Here is an 18,453-nt window from a genome sequence, read left to right as displayed (position 1 = left end):
TTCCTCACATGAAGGCTTTTCATTTTCTTTCTCCATCTACAGCGACCCAAAGTGCTCTGTTTAAGAAGAGACTCTTCATCAAGTGTGTTTCTGTCACAGGCCGGAGAGGAACGCACGTGCAGCGGAGGGCAAGTGTTTCCTCCCTCAGCATGGCAAGCGGCCACCTGTTATCCGGGAAATTCTCTCTCCACCCACCCACCCCCTCTTCATCCATTCTTTGCTCTGTGTCAGAGCTGTGCCTGTAAGCTCTCAGAGAAGTAAAGAGGATGTTTATAACTTCTTGTTTGAGTACTAACTTAAAAAAAAAAAAATCTCTATCCGGCTCAGAAGTCATTGGTTGACATAAACACTCCGGTTTGGTTGTTGCCCCTTTCTCTGTTAGACTCTGCTCTGCCTTCATTCTTACTTGCGCCACGTTGCTCCCTGCAGCGGCAAGCTTGCCGTGCAGGCACACACTTGGGCACACGTGCCACCTCTGCTGGGCGAGGGCGTGGCTTATACCATTTAAAGGAAAGGCGGGGAGGTTCTGGGAAGCCTCACTTGACCTCTCTTCCCGGCTCTCCTTAGTCCTGCTTTTGCATCTGAACTATTTCCTTCCTTGATCAATAGATGCAAGCTCCTGCAATAATAAAACCAGAGAGTGGGGCACATGGGTGGCTCAGTCCTTAAGGGTCTATGTTTGGCTCAAATCATGATGCCAGGATCCTGGGATTGAGCCCCACATTGGGCTCCCTGCTCAGTGGGAAGCCTGCCTCTCCCTCTCCCACTCCCCCTGCTTGTGTTCCCTCTCTCACTGTGTCTCTCTCTGTCAAATAAAAAATTAAAATCCTTAAAAAAAAAAAAAGAAATGCCTATTTAATTCAAGCAAGAAATATTCCTATCCATCTGTACCATCATGGTGGATAATCAAAAATTTGCACACTTATTTTTATTAAATCAAAGAAGAGTATAAAATTAGTGCACTTTCTAATTCCATAATATCACTCATTGCAGATTCCTTTCCCTCAAGCTATTTAACTAGATTGGCTAATTCATACTATGGGATATTTTCAACTGTTTACCAAATTGGAGTAAGTCCAGACCAGATGCTTTTAAAAAATGCATTCTTCATAAACCAGGAAAAGATCCTAAACTCTGAGAGAATCCCAGATGTTTGGATGTTTTATCTCAACTGGGATGGTAAAACCCTCTTGTCATTGATTTGTCAGATCAAATGATTTCTTTATTGTGACTGATAATTGCACAAGAGCAGCCTTGGCTGACACCATCATTGACATTACCTCTTCCCATAAACACCAGTAGAAGAAAATTCTGAATTACTAAGAAAGGTCCTGCTCTATGACTCTTCTATGATTACTTCTATCAACTTCTTCAGTCTTGAGTTTCACATTCCCGACAAATACAGAAATACTGCCTTTCTTTTCTTATAGGCCAGTTCACAGAACACACCATTGCTTAAAATTATTTTTTTGGCTTATATTTCAAATGATTATAAACCTGAAGACTTCCAAGCAAAGGAAATACTTAACTTTTTTAAGTTTAAATTGTTTACCCTCCCTTTTTTAAAGGTCAGTTATTGGGGTGCCTGGGTGGCTCAGTGGGTTAAGCCTCTGCCTTCAGCTCAGGTCATGATCTCAAGGTCCTGGGATCAAGCCCCACATCAGGCTCTCTGCTCAGCAGGAAGCCTGCTTTCCCCTCCCTCTCTGCCTACTTATGATCTCTGTCAAATAAATAAATACAATCTGGGGGGCACCTGGGTGGTTCAGTGGGCTAAAGCCTCTGCCTTTAGCTCAGGTCATGATCCCAGGGTTTTGGGATCGAGCCCCACGTTGGGCTCTCTGCTCAGCAGGGAGCCTTCTCCCCCCCCCCGCCCACTCTGCCTGCCTCTCTGCCTACTTGTGATCTCTGTCAAATAAATAAAATTTAAAAAATCTTAAAAATAAATAAATAAATAAATAAATAAATAAATAAATAAAATCTGTAAAAAATTAAATAAAGGTCAGTTATTTTGTGTTCATTTTTGTAAATTATTCATTCAACAAAAATTCATATACTATTAACTAATGAAAAGATAATGGCAGAAGCAGTCAATGGTCAATAAACAAAGAAAAAAATGCATGATTAAATACTTGATAGATGTTCTAAATAAAAAGATGTAGTGCGATATTAATGGTGAGTATGTGGTGTGTGTATGTTTGTTGTTAGAGAGAGGCCTCTTGGAGGAGGTCACAATGAAACCAAGGCTTGAAAACAGGAGGTTGACAAAGAGAAAGGGAGCAGGGTCCCAACAAGAAGGAACAGTAAGTACAAGGCCTCAAAGAAGAGAAGATGTTGGTATATTCAGTTGGAGAAAGGATTTCAGTGTGGCCGAGACGTGCAGAGCAAGGAACAGGTGGGTTAAGACAGGAAAGGGAAAAGGCCAGATCATGTGGGCCAGGAAAGAAGTTTAGATTTTACTGGAAGCAAAACCTGTTTAAGGTTGTCAAATAATGCTGTATAATGACTCAGTTCATATTTTAAAAATATAACTGTGGCTATCTTTTGGTGGGAACAGGGAAGTCAGGCTACTATTGCAGTGATAGGGAGAAAAGTGGAGAATGGATTACAGCTGGAGAGAAACTGTTGGAAGATGAAAAATATTCAAGAAAGTAGAAAAGGCAAGATTTATTGAAAGTAAGAGAAAAGAGGGAGGGAGGAACCCGGCATGGCAGGGCCTTTTAGATTTGCAACTGGACGGAAGATGGTACCACTCAATAAGATGGAAGAAAACAAGGGGAGGGAATGTTCTGGGGTAGGGATTGGGTTGGGTCAAGAGTTTCGTTTGGGGGATATTGACTTTGAGGTGCCTGTTAGGAAAGTTCTATATTCTTAAGGATCGTCACGCTCTAAGATGCTTTTGTGATTATTTCCATCAGCGTCTTCAAACATCAGTGCATCTGGGGAAATGGCAGAGGCAGTTTGTTAAGTAGATTGAATATATTATGTATATGAGCTTAGAGGGGAAGTCTTGGTTGGGAAGTATTTAAAACCATGGGTATTGATGGGTATAGATGAACAGCCCTAGGGAAAGAATATTCAAGGGAAGAAATTAGGCCTCCTGATTGAACCATCAAAACTTCAGCATTTAAAGATGGGGTTGAGGAAGACAAGTCAGCAAAGAAGCCTGAGGAGTGGCTGAAGAAGTAGGAGGGGTACCAGGAGAGTTAAGGGGTTGGGGGGTGGTCATACAGGCAGGCAAAAGAGTGTATTCAAAAGGTGGAGGTGGTCCCTCATTTTGGGAGGAAGAATTTCAATAGCATGGCAGGAGTAGAAGCCATAAAAAAACTTGGGAATACCCAAAGGTCATGGTGGTTTTAAATGCCTGCTTAATCCAACAGTGTATAAAGTTTAGTTTACAAACTAAAATCCCACTGACAGTGCAAGTCCAAACGTCAAGCAAAATGTCAAATGTCCTGCAGGATCCTTCATTCCTAGAAAGAAAGAGAAATAAAAAAAACTTATGCAGAACTTGTCACATAAAAGGGCTGGCAATGCATATAGTATATTTCAGTAAACAAATCAAAGAACAGTGTTTTTTTTTTGTTTGTTCAAGTGGGTAGATTTATTTATTGTTAAATATTCTTGCATAAAATATATGTACACTATGAAGGCAACCATATTTGAACCATGCATGTGGGAGGTAACATGTAAAAATGAAGTTTTGTTAGAGTTATGATATTTACATGACTTAAGAAAATTATGTTTATATTGCTACTATATTATCTTTTTCTAAAGAACGATTGATTTTCCATGACGTGAAAAGGAAGGAACTGAGGTTTTTATGGTTTCTGCTCGACAGGTATCCATTTTTGGGGTGACGGGAACTTCCGAGACCAGGTAGGTAAGAAATGACCCAGACCCTATAGTGAGGCAGTGTGGGAGGAACTCCAACCAGTCTTCCCCATCGGTATGCATATTTCTGTTTCCAGTGCTCCTTTAGTATCACAAAATGACCAACCCCTGAAACTCTAAAATCTCGTTTTCATCTGATTCCCTAACTTCTGCTTTGGGACAGGATTAGAGTTGGCTATCAAAGCAGCATTGTTTATCTGCATGATTTCCCACTTTGATGTGTACACCTAAACATGAATCCGTGGGTTTGTTTCTCCGGATGGTTGGAGGGGCTGGACCACCATGGTTTTCCTGGCTGCTGTCCAGGCCCCAGCTGGACTGACTAGAGGCAGAAAGTGAGGATGGGAGCAGGGTGGGGAAGGGGGAAAGCGGTTGCCTTAATGTTATCAGCGAATACTTTTGTACTATTTTTTGGCACCTTCCCACCGTGAACCAGCAGAATCTTGATGTAGTTCCCGAGTTCAAAGGCGGGGTTGGGCAAGAGAAGCAAGGAGCAAAAGCAATGTGGCTTGATCTTCACCAACCTCTCAGGCTGGTGATTGCTGAGGTCAATCTTAACATCAGTTTTTACTCTCTAAGCCTTTATTGAGTGCTTTGGGTGGTCTGCGTGTTTGCTGCCCGCCTGATTCTTAAAGCACCTCACCATGATGATCAATTAGGAGAGACAAAATGATACCGGGATGTGTGTCCTTTTGAAATGCAAATAACTCTGAGAAAAGAAATAAAAATTGCCACTGCTTTTGTAAAAATCAGAGGACTCAGCCCCTGCTCCTCTGAGCCGCATTTAACACCTTTTGCACACTCCAGCCACTCAAATAGAGGGAACTGGCAAGAAGAAAGGCGTAGAGCTTGCAGATTAAAATGTATCCCAAGAACTCTTTCCATGCTCCAAGGTAGAAATTCTTCATAGAATTATACATGAACAAATCTCCCTCTCTTAAATTTAAAAAAAAAAAAAAAAAACTATTTAGAATACTGTTTTTTTAACTACAAATTATTATTTCTTCTTCTTCATTTTAAATGCTTTATTTTAGTACCAGCTACTTCTCCTCTTGGTTAATGTGACATCCATTTATCTTGGGAAGAACATAACCTAAGATCAGGCAGTAGTGACCCTATTTGAAAGATTGATCATTTACTTGCATTGAGAAAAGACGAATTTTTTAAATGGCATGCTCAAAACGTGTGTAAACATCTTTAAGGAGCTGCTCAATGATGACGTTGCACATTCTCTTTAGGAATAATGTGATTGTGAAGCTCATTCTTCTTCCATGACTTTTTTTTTTTTTAAGAGTAGGAAAAAGAGTGGGGAGAGAGGGGCAGAGGAAGAGGGAGAGAGAATCTTAGGCTCCACGCCCAGTGGGTCTGACACTGGGCTCGATCTCATGACCCTGAGATCATGATCATGTTCTGAGCCCAAATCAAGAGTCGGACACTTAACTGGTTAAACCAGCCAGAAGCCTTCCCTGACATTTCTTACTGTTCTCTTTGCACAAAAGATTCTCAGAAGGATGGGGGCACCTGGGTGGCTCAGTTGGTTAAGCATTTGCCTTCAGCTCAGGTCATGATCTTGTGGTCCTGGGATGAAGCCCCACTTGGGGCTCCCTGCTCAGTGGGGAGTCTACTTCTCTCTTCTTCCTCTCCCTCTGTGTTCTCTCTTTCTCTCTCTGATTATCTTGCAAACAAAGAAATAAAATCTTTTTTTTTAAATTAAGAATAAAAGATTCTCTGAAGGAATGAAAGAAAAAAAACACCATTTTAAAAAAAGATGACAAATGCTTCATTAAAGGGTAGAATAAAGGCAAAATGGCACGGAATCCAGAGGCCTCGGTTAAGACTTTCTGAGCCTCAATTTCCTCTTCCGCATAATGGGGGACAGCAGCTGTTATCATGAGGAAGTACAATTGGGGATAGATGCTCATGTGTTTATTTTACTGGGGGAATATAACCCAGTGGGCCCCTAAAAATAATTCAGACCTATAGGTCTGTACATGTATTTTTTGATTCAGTGACAAATTCACATTCAGTATTCTAGTTTATAAGACACAAGAGAAAGTTCAAAGCCTTTGTGGAAAAAGCAATCTTGCTGAAGTCTTCTCAAAGGACACATTCATTTAGTCACTCAGCAAATTGTTACTGAAACCTACTACATCCCGAGCAATTGTGCTAGGTGCTGGGGAGTGAGCAAACGAGTTTCTGATCTCACGGAACTTGGATCTAGTGGAGAGGAGATTGTGATTGACCAAATAACCACAAATAAATATTATAATCTATAAGAAAAGCTACGAAGAAGAAAATTCTGACTTTTTTTTTAACTCTTGGAAAATAGGACATTGAAAAAAAATACTTGAGAAGTATAATTTTGCCATTTTTCAATCTCAGTGTCTTTCATAATCAATAGTTATGATGTTAGTACTTGGATTCACTTGTTCGTGTGTGGCACTCTCTGTGAAGATAAACTGTGTCAAACACATTTCAAATTTGCAAGATTGGATTAAAACATGGAATCACTAATATAGCAAACTGATGAATCCTTGAAGCTACAACTTCATATCATGGCCATGCCTACATTTTGAAAGGGCAAGAAACTCTGGACAGGAAGCTAGGGGTGGACCTGAGGAGGCACCTAAGGAAGGCAAGGGCAAGATTCCCAAAGCGGTTGTCGAGTCCCCTCAATGAGGAAACCCTGAGCCAGAGTGACAAAAGGATTGAGGCAGGGCTAGAAGGACTAGTCGTGGCACCCCGAAAGCAAGTCTCCAGGGGAGGGGGTTATTTGTTAGTTTTTACTTGTATTCAAAGACTTTATCCCGAAGAGCTCTAAGAAGTATTTTTCAAACAGTAACTTATGACTTACTTTCAAACAGTAAGTTATGACCCCTTCTTGGGTCACAAAATAAATTTAGTGGGTACCCACGGGCATTTTTAAATGAGATAATAGAAAATGTCCATGTGCATTGTCCATAGCAGGGATGAGGTTGTCTGTGTTTCGGAGTGTATGTGTGCACCAAAGGGCCTCTGGAGCCCAGAGCCTGTTCAGTAGTGGGAATTTCCTGAGGAATACCCTGTCCCTGACTTTTCTTAGGATATGGTCCTGTAAAGTTACAACCTTCTCCCAAGCAAGTTGGGCAGGGACGTCGATTGCAGAGCAGAGCTCCTACCCAAGCTAAAGCCCAGGGATGCATCTGCACTAAAGATGGTGTCTGAATAGGGGGCTGGCCTACGAAGGTTCAATCTAGAAGAGTTGTTCCTTGAATGAATGAAACAGAGACCAAGTACAAGGCGAGGGTATTACCTTCCTTTGTTGGGAAGGAAATACATAGGTTGGAATCGGTGCTATTTGGCCATTTTTTAACCTGCAAAATGGCAATCTCCTTTATTAAAATTAAGAGGTGGGTTGGCCCAGCTGTGGAGAGATCCCCTGATGACACGGCCTCATTTAGGAGTTGACTTGTGAGTGAGAAAGGTGCTGATAACAGAGAAAATTGGGAGTGGGATTAAACCAAGGGCTTACATCCCTATTTTCCTTGCTGGGCTCTTTGCCCTTGAGTGACTGCTCTGGGTGCCTATCAGCTGTCTGTAACTGAGGCCATTGTCTTAAACAACGTACGCTTAGAGGGAGATTTCTTCTGTCCTTTGTGCTTTTACTAAGACTGCTTTCCAAAGACTGTCAATGTTTTGAGTTTTATTTCTCCCACTTAATAAGATACTTCTTTCACGGTGGTTAAAAAATTAATTTATATGAAAACTTTTTGAGGGGAAGGATCAAGAGGTTGCTCATTTTATTTGCAGATATAATTTCTAACTTCAGATCTTCCCACATCGATTTTGGATGGCAGAGAGAATTCTCAAGGCAAGAGGAATGAATAGCTGGTCTTTCTTCGAGTCCTTAGAACATTCTAGAGAGTTCTCCTTGATGATAAACAGGGAGGAAAGGTTGACGGGGTGGGGGCGGGGGATGTACACGTTTGGCAAACTGTGGGGTCCCTTTTTGCTGAGTTAAGTTGGTAGAGAGGGAGTCAGAGAACAGGCTCTGAGCTGGGGACCCAGACAGATAAACTGCCATGGAAGAAAGACCAGTAAAGCAGTAATGGAAGAGGCCTGCTTTCACCCTGGTGAGGGGCGGGTGGTTCTCTGTGGAGGCGGAGGAAGACGCAATCCAGGGACCCCAGGATGAGGCATAAGCTGTCAAGAGAGATGGCAGATCTCCAGGACAAACCACTGATTTCTTTCAAATGACCCACCCTGTCATTGCAACTTCAGCCGAGGTGTCCGATCTAGGGAATTTGAGTTCTTCCGAAAGCTTTTCTCAGTCAAAGCCAAAGGGCTCTTTATTTCACATGTAGAGACAAAGAAATGTTTCTTTCAAACTCTCACCTAAAACTTCCATGTCGTGGAAAAATATGTGCTTAGAAAGGGGACAGACGTGAGTAGCATTTTTTTAAATGCTCACCACAGACTTGCTGTGAGCCCTTGGGTAAGATAGTTAACAAGTTAGGAATCTCAAAGAACTACAGTCTCTTACCCTGAAAATAGGGAAAATAATACCTCTTTTGTAGGGTTGTTGTGAGGATTACATAAGACAAAGTTTATAAAGTGCAAGGCCGTGTCCGGGCACTCAGTAAATGAAGTTAGTACGTATGTTATGATCTTTCTGGTCCAACCAGCAGTGAAAGGACAACCAAAACAGAATTTGCAACCCTTTTCGAACACCGGTGTTGATCACAACATAAACATTTAGGGGCAGATTTACAGAATTTATAATTCAAGATGGGGGTCTTTTTCAAAGCTTTTATGAAAGTGTTACATGAAGCAGCTGAGGCAGGTAAGTTCAAATTCTATGGCAAGAACAAAGGAAATGCATCCAGTTTTAATTCTCGTGTGAGGATCAAGCATAAGATTATTCAAGCACTTTGATTTTCTTCCTTTCCAATTTTGTTGTTTAACCTCTGTTTTATGGAATGTTGGCTTCCCTATTGTGGTTAACGTGAGTAAGATTTGGAACAAAGGCTTAAAAATTATAGACAGTTTAGACTTAGAGCTAAAACATAGCTCAGGGCTTATATCCAGGCTAGCATATTCTAGATGAGGCCCATGCAAATATAACATGTCACTATTTTGTCATATTCCTCTATCACTTACTTAATATTTTTCTTTAGGTCAACTGTCTTAAAAACAAAGCAAAACATAATACTTACTTTGCTTCCAAGCAGTAATACTCATGAACATCACCGGTTTGAAAGTCTAGTAAAATAAGTTCATGACTTAAAGCATTTAGTTAACTTTTTCATCTAAAATCATCTCATGCACTATGAGTGGCATGGGGGGGTGTCACACACTTAAGTAAACACTGATCACATACGCCCCTCTATTTTATAGTTGAGGACACTGAGACCCAATGAATTGATTTCCCAGTCTGTGACTGTAATTCCAATAAAAGGCTTGATATAAGAATTTGGTAATTAAAAACCATCTAGGGGGGCACCTAGGTGGCTCAACCGGTTAAGCATTTCTTGATTTCTGCTCAGGACATGATCTCAGGGTCGTGAGATGGAGCCCTGCATCAGGCTCTGAGCTCATGCTCTCTCTTGCTCTCGCTCTCTCTCTCTCAAATAAATAAATAAAACCTTGAAAAAAAATCTAGGACTTTCAATAGCACCAATTCTTCCTTTTCACATTTCCCATATACTCCCCAGAATCCAAGTGAGTGGGCAAAAAAAAGGACTGGCATTAGTGAATGAGAAAACACTACATATTATATATAGCCCCTTCAAAAAAATGTGGAGATGAGTCAAAGGACAAAGAACTAGATTTTATAATTTGTTTCTCTCTTAGAACAATTTTAATAATCATCTTAACACAGCCCAAAGCTGAATCATTTACCTGAGCTCATACCCCTTTATGGAGTTTATTTTTACTGACCAGATTAAGGTCAGCAATATTGGCCCTCTCCTGACCCTGAATGCCTTATTCGTTGAAACTCGAGTGTTAGTTCCTGTTTGCACCATTGTACCTTGTTAGAGAAGGTATTTCTATTCTCCAGAGAGTGAACAATAAGCTACTGTATGTTTGGTCTCCAGAGTTCATTTCTTCATGTTTTCATTAGTTTTATTCATAAGATTCTATTAGAGTCGATTGTTAAATTGCTGGAAACATCCCCAACAAAGGACAAAAAGGTTCTTCTATAAAACAAGAACAGCCCATCCCCTGCCCAGACTTGAAGGACCATAAATTGGTGTAGTAAATTGCAGAATATAAGCAAGTAACTTTTCTTCCTACTCTCCTAAGGGGCCTGGGATTTGTGAGTCCACGTCTGAAAGTAGGTCAGCAGCATAGTAAAAAAAAAAAATCTTACTAAATACGAGTTGGAGTTTACTGCTTTGAAAAACTGTGGTCCAATCTAGTTAAATCAGAGTCCATTATGTTCATTTTAATGGATTCATTTATCATACATAACCTGGAACGGTTGAAATAATTGTTATAATTAATAATATCTCTTTTGAGATACTCCTTTTAAAAAAAATTCTCCTTTTATTTCCAGAATTAATGGTTAAAAAAACATTCCTCGGTTTATCCTAGAGGTTTCATTTGACTCAATTCCATTGTGAAGTCACAGTTCCCTGGTGTCTTAAAGATCCTAGACTCACTTTCTCTCTCTGTTGAACTCATGGAAGCATTTAATACAAATCTGTTTTGATTCATTACTACAAAAGCACATTATCCCAAAAGGTGCACAATCTGAGAATATGCATGGTCATGTAATTTCTAGCCAAGAACATAAAAGCAAATACATCACTTAATATTTATTAAGAATTAAGTACCCAAAGGGGGTTAGTTACTAACAAAGACAGAAGCACATGTAATTCTGTGTCAAATGAGAAATTTGAGCATATTCATTGGAGCAAGCATTAATCTTTTATGAATTGTACAATTTTAAATAAGGCAACATAGGGGAAATTACAATAGAGTGAAGAAAAGAGGCAATTTGGGGGAATTATAATGTATTGAAAACACTTGCCAAATACTTCCCTCCGTACTGATGAATGGGATCAAGCCATATTCTATGCGAGCTTCACATTGTTTTTTCATCCTACATTCTAGCAAAGTCTGAAAACAGCAGGGTAAGGAGGCAGGGATGGAAATGTTGCAAAAATATTTGTTTTACAGTACAATGGGTGCTTATCTTATTTTAAATTAAATGTTCCCTAACAGACAGCCGCTTAATGGTGCTCATGTGCCCGCCCCCCCCATTGTGTAACTTGCCCACAGCATTCCCTCAAAAACTACTAGAGCGAGACTTTTGCTGTTCTTTAATTAAAAATCAAAAGACCAAACCAAACCAAAACAAAACAAAACCAAAAACAATAGCCAACCATCTCTCTAACACACAGGTAGAATGTTCCCAGAACAGGTAAAAGCTCCTCTATTACACATTAGTGCCCTTTTCACTCCATGAACTCCAAGACAATTTCCCAACTATTTATTTACTTTTAGCGCTTTTCTCTGCAAACTCAGAAACCAGCTGCCATTCCCTTTATACCCTCAAAATTAGGTGGGAGTATGTCAAACAATGAATGATACAGGAAAGGGCTCCTACCTGTCCCATTGTACCTATGGAAGAACTCCTTTAGGAACAGAGGGATCCTCCAGGGGTCACTGCCCCTTGCTTGGGCTGCCGTCCAGCCAGTGACATCTGCAAAGTGCCATCTTACTGTGGACGAGAACACACCTGCCAGGCCGTGCCAACCTTTGTCACTTGCACTTAAAAATAAGACAGAGGATGAAACTTCTGACTTAGAACCAAGAGACTTGTTCTGACAGCACCATTGTGAATGGTACCATTTTAAATAAGCAATATGGGAACATTGCAATAAAATGAAGAAAAAAGGCAATTTGGGGGAATTAGAATGTATTGAAAACATATAGCGAATACTTCTCTCAATGCTGATGTGTAGAGACAAACATCTCTGGGTATCCCCTAGAGCTGGACATGGTTTTTTTTTTTGTTTGCTTGTTTGTTTGTTTGTTTGTTTTGTCCATGCCTTGGACCCTCTATCTGGATACTTGGGCTCCAAGTTTATCTTGCCTTTTTGCCCACTCAGAACCTTTAGTTTCTATAGCTAGCTTCCCTGCTTGGGGCCACACTTCATCATTGCCTCCAGGTCGGTGACTTGCCTCCCATCTTACTGGCTGACCTCACTCCCTTCTCTCCGGTATGTGGTTTTTGCCGATCAACCAGAACAGTGTTGACCTGGGACATCCTCTGTCCTGGTTCTCTCTAGCCTATCCACCTCCCCGCCCCCGGCTTCCTGCCTATGTGGTTCCCAAATTCCTGAATTAAGGAATCCAAAGATACATTAAAATTCTGGCCTCACCTAAAAAAGAATAATGTAATTTGTTTCAAATGTGGCAAATGTAAAGTACTCAGGTAGTCAGTATCCTTGAAAGTGATCATTTACCTAAGCAATTAATCTCTTAGGTTGTGGGGTTTTTCTCAGCACTTTATGCTGGAGGGACATGGTTCAGATCTTCAGTCTGAGGGGAGAAAGGAGACAGAGGGTGGCAAGGGCAAAGAAAAATGTGAAAAGGGGACCAAGAGAAAGGTGAAAGAATGTGGGGTATTTACTTGTGAGAAGAAATTAATTTGCAAGTTCGTAACTCTCTTTACGAATGTGATGTTACTCCAGGAGCATTGGATTTTATTGTCCTCTCATAGCTTCTGTTCAAAAAATACTCCTGAAGGGACAAAAGACAAAAAGCCGAAGGAATGTGAAGAGAGTGTGTTCAGTCTAGTGCTTTCTGAGGGTGGAACAGGCACTGACTTAAAAGGCATATCACAGAGATAAGGAAGAGTCTCTTGAGAGTTGCCAGACCAGTATTTCCTAACACCCTTATTTCCTCTCCTGTCGTCAGCGTGGCCCAGTTCACATTGTCTGAGGATAAGTCATGAACTGTTCCTACTCTGAGACCCATTAATTCCCCTTTGAAGAACGTACTCCAAGGACAAAGAACAAAAGTAACTTCCACAAACTTGTTCATGCGGTGTTATTCAAATTGTAGTGATGTCTTTTAGGGGTCAGCCCAGCCCATGAGCTAGCCCCTCTTCTGTAGGAACCCCTGCCCCCCTCTGTTCCCCAGAGATGGGGCCCTGGCATCCATGTTTGTAATGGGCAATCTCCCTATGGTCTCCAACTCAACCAGGGTTGGATCTAATGCAAACCAGGATGTGGAACTGGGACGGAAAATTGCAGGTTAATCTCTGTATGTGGTTAGAGTGACACAATAAACTATGAGGTAACTCTAATCAGGGTAAAGGAAAGAAGAATGAAGCAGATTCACCAAGAAAAACAGAGATAAACAAAGAATGGACTGTCAACTTTCTGGCTCCTTCCAGACGCCCAAACAGCATTTCTACCCTTTGACTCTGTGACACACCCCTCTGTCTTTGTAATAAATTATCCTTTTAACTTAAAGTAATTTGAATCACTTTTTTGTTAATTATAACCAAAGTCTTAACTGACACATAATAATAAAAAAAATCAGAAACAAAGTATCCAAAATAAGAAAGTAAGTCAATTAGTGTAAGTTAGCATGATTAAATCTTTTTTGAAGTGATTATCTACATGGAAAGATGCAGGCGAGAAAGCAGAATGAATACATTGCTTGCAACTTTTAAACTGTAGACTTAGTCAACAAGGACTGGAAAAGTATACAGAGTAATGTAAACATTTGTATTCTAAGGGCATGAGGGTTGCGGAAACATTGTTTATACAATATCTTTGAAATTTAGACCTCTGACATTCTGAAGCAGGGATTTAATATCCCACTTCAGATCTTCCTCAGAAGGTTCATTATTCTGATCTTGATAGCCCCCCATCAGTCTTCACCCCAAACTGAAAAGTTGTTCTCGAGTCTGTCTTTTCTCCAGAGGACCTTTTACTGGGAAATAGTATTTGGGAGTTACAGTTCTGGGTGTGATTTTAAAATCATCCTTACTTTTATATGGAGAACGGAATAAAAGCAAGCTAAGTGGAATTTGAGAAATGGACTAGAAGATGGTGTGGTCGTCCATCTGGACTACCAGTAAGAGGAGTCAGGTCTCCTTGAAGGGTAAACTGATTACAGGTCTGGCGCAAGAAATGTGTAAGACTCGCCTGGAACATCTTACCATACCAGAGAACAGTGAAGCAATCCAAGACTACTAGCGGCCTGTTGGAAGGACTGAGGAATCAGCCTGAGGAGACTTCCACTGACCCAGTATGAGATAATTATATATTGATAAAAATAATAATCACAAGAGATTGACCCAGATTAAGGCATTTAGATCCTCGAATTCATATCATTATACACACATATGTAAAAGCTTTGAAGGATACTAAGTCATTATCTACATTGAAAATCCCAAAGAATAATTTTTTAAAAGATTTTATTTATTTATTTGATAGACAGAGATTACAAGTAGTCAGAGAGGCAGGCAGAGAGAGAGGAGGAAGCAGGCTCCCCGCTTAGCAGAGAGCCCGATACAGGGCTCGATCCCAGGAACCTGAGACCATGAACTGAGCCGAAGGCAGAGGCTTTAACCCACTGAGCCACCCAGGCACCCCCCAAAGAATAATTTTTATAAAAATCCTAGAACTAATTCGTGATGATAGCAGGATGTTAGGACACAAGTTAATATATGTTAGCCAGTTGCTTTCTTATATGTCAGCAGTGAATCTGAAATCAAAACACAATGCCATCTACATTAGCACCAAAAGAAATACTGAAGTATAAATCTAACAAACTATGTTCTAGATACATACAACTATAAAACTCTGCTGAAAGAAATCAAAGATCTAAATAAATGGAGAGATGTTTTCCTGTACATGGACAGGTAGCCTCAAAATTGTCAACATGTCAGTTCTTCCCAACCTATCTATAGAGTCAACACAATCCCAATCAAAACCTCAGCCACGGGCGCCTGGGTGACTCAGTGGTTAAACCTCTGCCTTCGGCTCAGGTCATGATCTCAGGGTCCTGGAATCGAGTCCTGCATCGGGCTCTCTACTTGGCAGGGAGCCTGCTTCCTCCTCTCTCTCTGCCTACTTGTGATCTCGCTCTGTCAAATAAATAAATAAAATCTTTAAAAAAACAAACAAACAAAAAAACCCAAAATCTCAGCCAGTTATTTTAGGAATATCAATATCAATTGCAAAGTTTATATCATTTTGGCACTGAGAAACTCACTCATTATTTTGAAAACCACTAAATAAAGGGGAAGAATAAAGCAAGAATAAAAGCAAATTGGATAGGTCTCTTCACAGATTAAAACCTCCCAACTGTTTTAAATTGCATTTCAAATAAAAGCCGACCTATAAGGCCATGCTTGATGTGGCATCTTCTAAACACGCTCATCTTATTTCATGCCATTTAGCCCCTTGCTCATGGCGTCCCAGCCACCTTCACCTTTAAATAAACTTGCTGTTTTCTGCCCCAGGTAGATTCCTCTTCATGCTTCAGATCTCACCGTACCCTTCCAGGTGGCCTTTCCTGACCGTCTTAGGAGTAAAATGCGATTTATTTCCTCCCCAAAGCCTAATCAATTTTGTATTTTTGTTTGTTTGTTTTTGCTCACTTGTTTTTCCCAGTACACTGTAAATTTTAAGAAGAGAAGGATGCCTTGTTTCCACCCAGGAGCTACTGTATAGAGGCACTCTGTAACTATTCGTAGGAACAGTGAATGAAGTTATCCATCACTTTGAGACTGGATAGTTGAAATCAAAAGATGAGTCTCTCAAATAAACCAGCGAGGGTGATTGTGGGATCTCTAGAAGGGCAGAATCCCCAAGGTCCATGTGTACCAAAGAGCCAGAAGAGCACTGGGAACAAAAAGAAATGTGATTTCAGGGACACCTCGGTGGCTCAGTCAGTTAGGTCTCTACCTTCAGCTCAGTTCATGATCTCAGGGTCCTGGGACTGAGTCCTTCATTGGGCTCCCTGCTCAGAGGGGAGTCTGCTTATCCCTCTGCCTGTGACTCCCTCTGCTTGTGCTCTTCCTCTCTCTCACTGTCTGACAAAATCTTAAAAAAAAAAAAAAGAAAGAAATGTGATTTTAAGGAGAAGGTCATTGTGGAGACTGAGAAAGAGATGTGATTACCTTAGACTTCAGGAATACTTTCATGGAGGGTTAAAGTCTTAAAAACTGTAAATACCACTTTATTTTTTTTAAATTTATTTATTTGACAAAGAGAGAGACAGTGAGAGAGGGAACACAAGCAGGGGGAGTATGAGAGTGAGAAGCAGGCTTCCCACTGAGCAGAGAGCCCAATTCGGGGCTCAATCCCAGGACTCCGGGATGATGACCCGAGCAGAAGGCAGACGCTTAAAGGCTGAGCCACCCAGGTGCCCAATACCACTTTAAAAATAAAAATTGTAGAGTTCCTAGGCCTTTGCCTATGGATTCTCAATTAACTGCTCCCATGATACAGCTAATAAATAAGGGACCATTTTCATTATGTACTTGGCTATGGCATGGGGCAAATGATTCTAACAACTCTTACTATTATATCTGATCTTTGATGTGTCTTGACGTGAGCTTATGTGTATGTATAGAAAACCCATCACGGTTCTATTTTATGCTTTGGCGGCTTTTACAATGCAAATGTATCTTTTATGATTAGGAGTACTGTCATGCTCAATGCTCCTTTTAATTTCTTTCTCTTTTTAACTGAGAGATTTTCTGAGGCTAGCTGTTAGCAAAACATCATTATAGTTTCTGAAAATTAAGACTAGGGTAATTGAAATTATTCATAAAAATTCTAGGAACCTGGTGGGTTCTGGAGAGCATATGGCTTCTTTCTACCTGTGTCTTAATTACTCAAACAACATATATACTACAAAAAATTGGGGAAATAAAAAAAAAAAGTGAAAGAAATCAGACATAATCAATCCCCATGACCCTCATGTTACAAATCTGATATATTTTCTCATGTGCTTATTGTTCCCTAGTTGCAATCTCAGTATGCATGTAAGGTTTCATCCTAAATCCTAAATAAAGGAGACAGCTGTAGAATGAGTAGTCAGGAAAGGTTTCATGAAAATGTCATTTGAGATAGAACCTGATCAACAAGAAAGAATCAGCCTTGTGACTGAGCAAGATCCTTCTCACACATGAGGTAACGAGGACAAGGAAACAGGACTGGAATGAACTTTGAGGAACAGAAAAGTGGTCAATGTTCATAGAGTAAATGAGCAAGAGGAACATGGATGAAGATGAGTTGGGGGAAGAAAAGGAGGGTGTGGGTGTGTGTGTGTGTGTGCGCGCACGCACGCGCGCACACGCATGTATAAGAAAGGGAAAGAGATCCTGTGGGACCTCAGAAAACATGATAAAGAGATTACTTCCTGGTCTAAGAGGCATGTGAAGCTACTGTAAGATTTTACACAGAGCAGCGACATGTCTGACCTACATTCTTAAGAGTACTCCAGTCACCAAAGATACTATACAGAAATTATTTCTGCATAAGTGCGGACACAAATGCTTAAGGACCAAATCCTGACTCAAATCAGCTTAACTATTCTGAAATATTTGTCAGGAATGCTCACGCATGGTGAGAACTACTGGGAGTTTAGGTAGGGCTATACCTGGGGGTCTAGAGGTTGCCCTTACATCTTACTTTTCTCTCTCATTAATTCTGCTTCCCACCCTCTCCTCTGCAACTCTTGAACCCAACCAACAGGGGGTACAGCTGCCAGTAGCCCGAGGTTCTCCAAATGGAAGACAGCTTCTGTCTCTCTTCAATTTGGAACAATCTGGGAGAAGACTCAAATTGGGCAGGCAAGAAAAATGTATCTTTTCTTTGATCAGTTACCATATATAGGGGAATGCTACATTGTCACTGGTCCAACCTGCATCAGATACTTACCCCTTGGCAGAGATGAGGTTGGGCTCCTATGACATACCTTCCCACCAGGATCACACAAGATTTGGAAGGATTCTCCAAAGGAAAGGAATATTGCTACCAGGAGATTCATAACCATGCTGGGCACAGTAGGGAGGAAAAAAAAAAGAAGAAGAAGAAAGAAACAACCAATAAGTGTACTGCATGGTCATTTGATTTACATAATCTTTTTTTTTTGCAGAGTAATATTCCACTATATGTATATTTTATTCATTTAATATTTTTGCTCAAACTACCATTGCCAAGTTCTCTACTTTACTGAAACAACTCCTGATGTTTTCACAATTAGGTTGTTTCCAAACTTTTATAATCATGATTAATATTCTATGGCTGTCTTAGTGCATATGGCTTTTTCTATATCTTTTGTATAGGGAGCCCAGATAAAAGGGCATGAGATCTTATTTTAAATAAATCAAATTTATTACTTCCTAAAAGGTTTTGTCCATGTGAAATGTCAGTATACATTCATAAAACATATATACACTTTTCTGTTATCTTTACATTAATGAGTACCATCCCTTTTTCATTTTACCAGTTTAATAGGTGAAAAAGGACATATGTTTGTTTTGTTCATCGCTTTGTAAAATCACAACTACTGGGGAAATGTTGTATTTAAGGTTAGGTG

At 40.3% G+C, this 18,453-nt stretch overlaps 1 long non-coding RNA gene across 1 annotated transcript; it reads right to left on the bottom strand.

The window, feature by feature from the left end:
* Positions 1 to 3,226: 3,226 nt before the first annotated feature.
* On the bottom strand, positions 3,227 to 17,848 carry LOC125094372 (uncharacterized). The gene is made up of 3 exons (XR_007125487.1): positions 17,793 to 17,848; positions 11,486 to 11,599; positions 3,227 to 3,470 (listed from the first exon to the last, which is right to left on the bottom strand). It is a non-coding gene; the product is annotated as an uncharacterized LOC125094372 (long non-coding RNA).
* Positions 17,849 to 18,453: the final 605 nt, after the last annotated feature.

This window comes from Lutra lutra, chromosome 2, assembly GCF_902655055.1.
Source record: "Lutra lutra chromosome 2, mLutLut1.2, whole genome shotgun sequence".
Taxonomy (NCBI): domain Eukaryota; kingdom Metazoa; phylum Chordata; class Mammalia; order Carnivora; family Mustelidae; genus Lutra; species Lutra lutra.
This window is presented reverse-complemented; position numbering and strand designations above follow the sequence as displayed.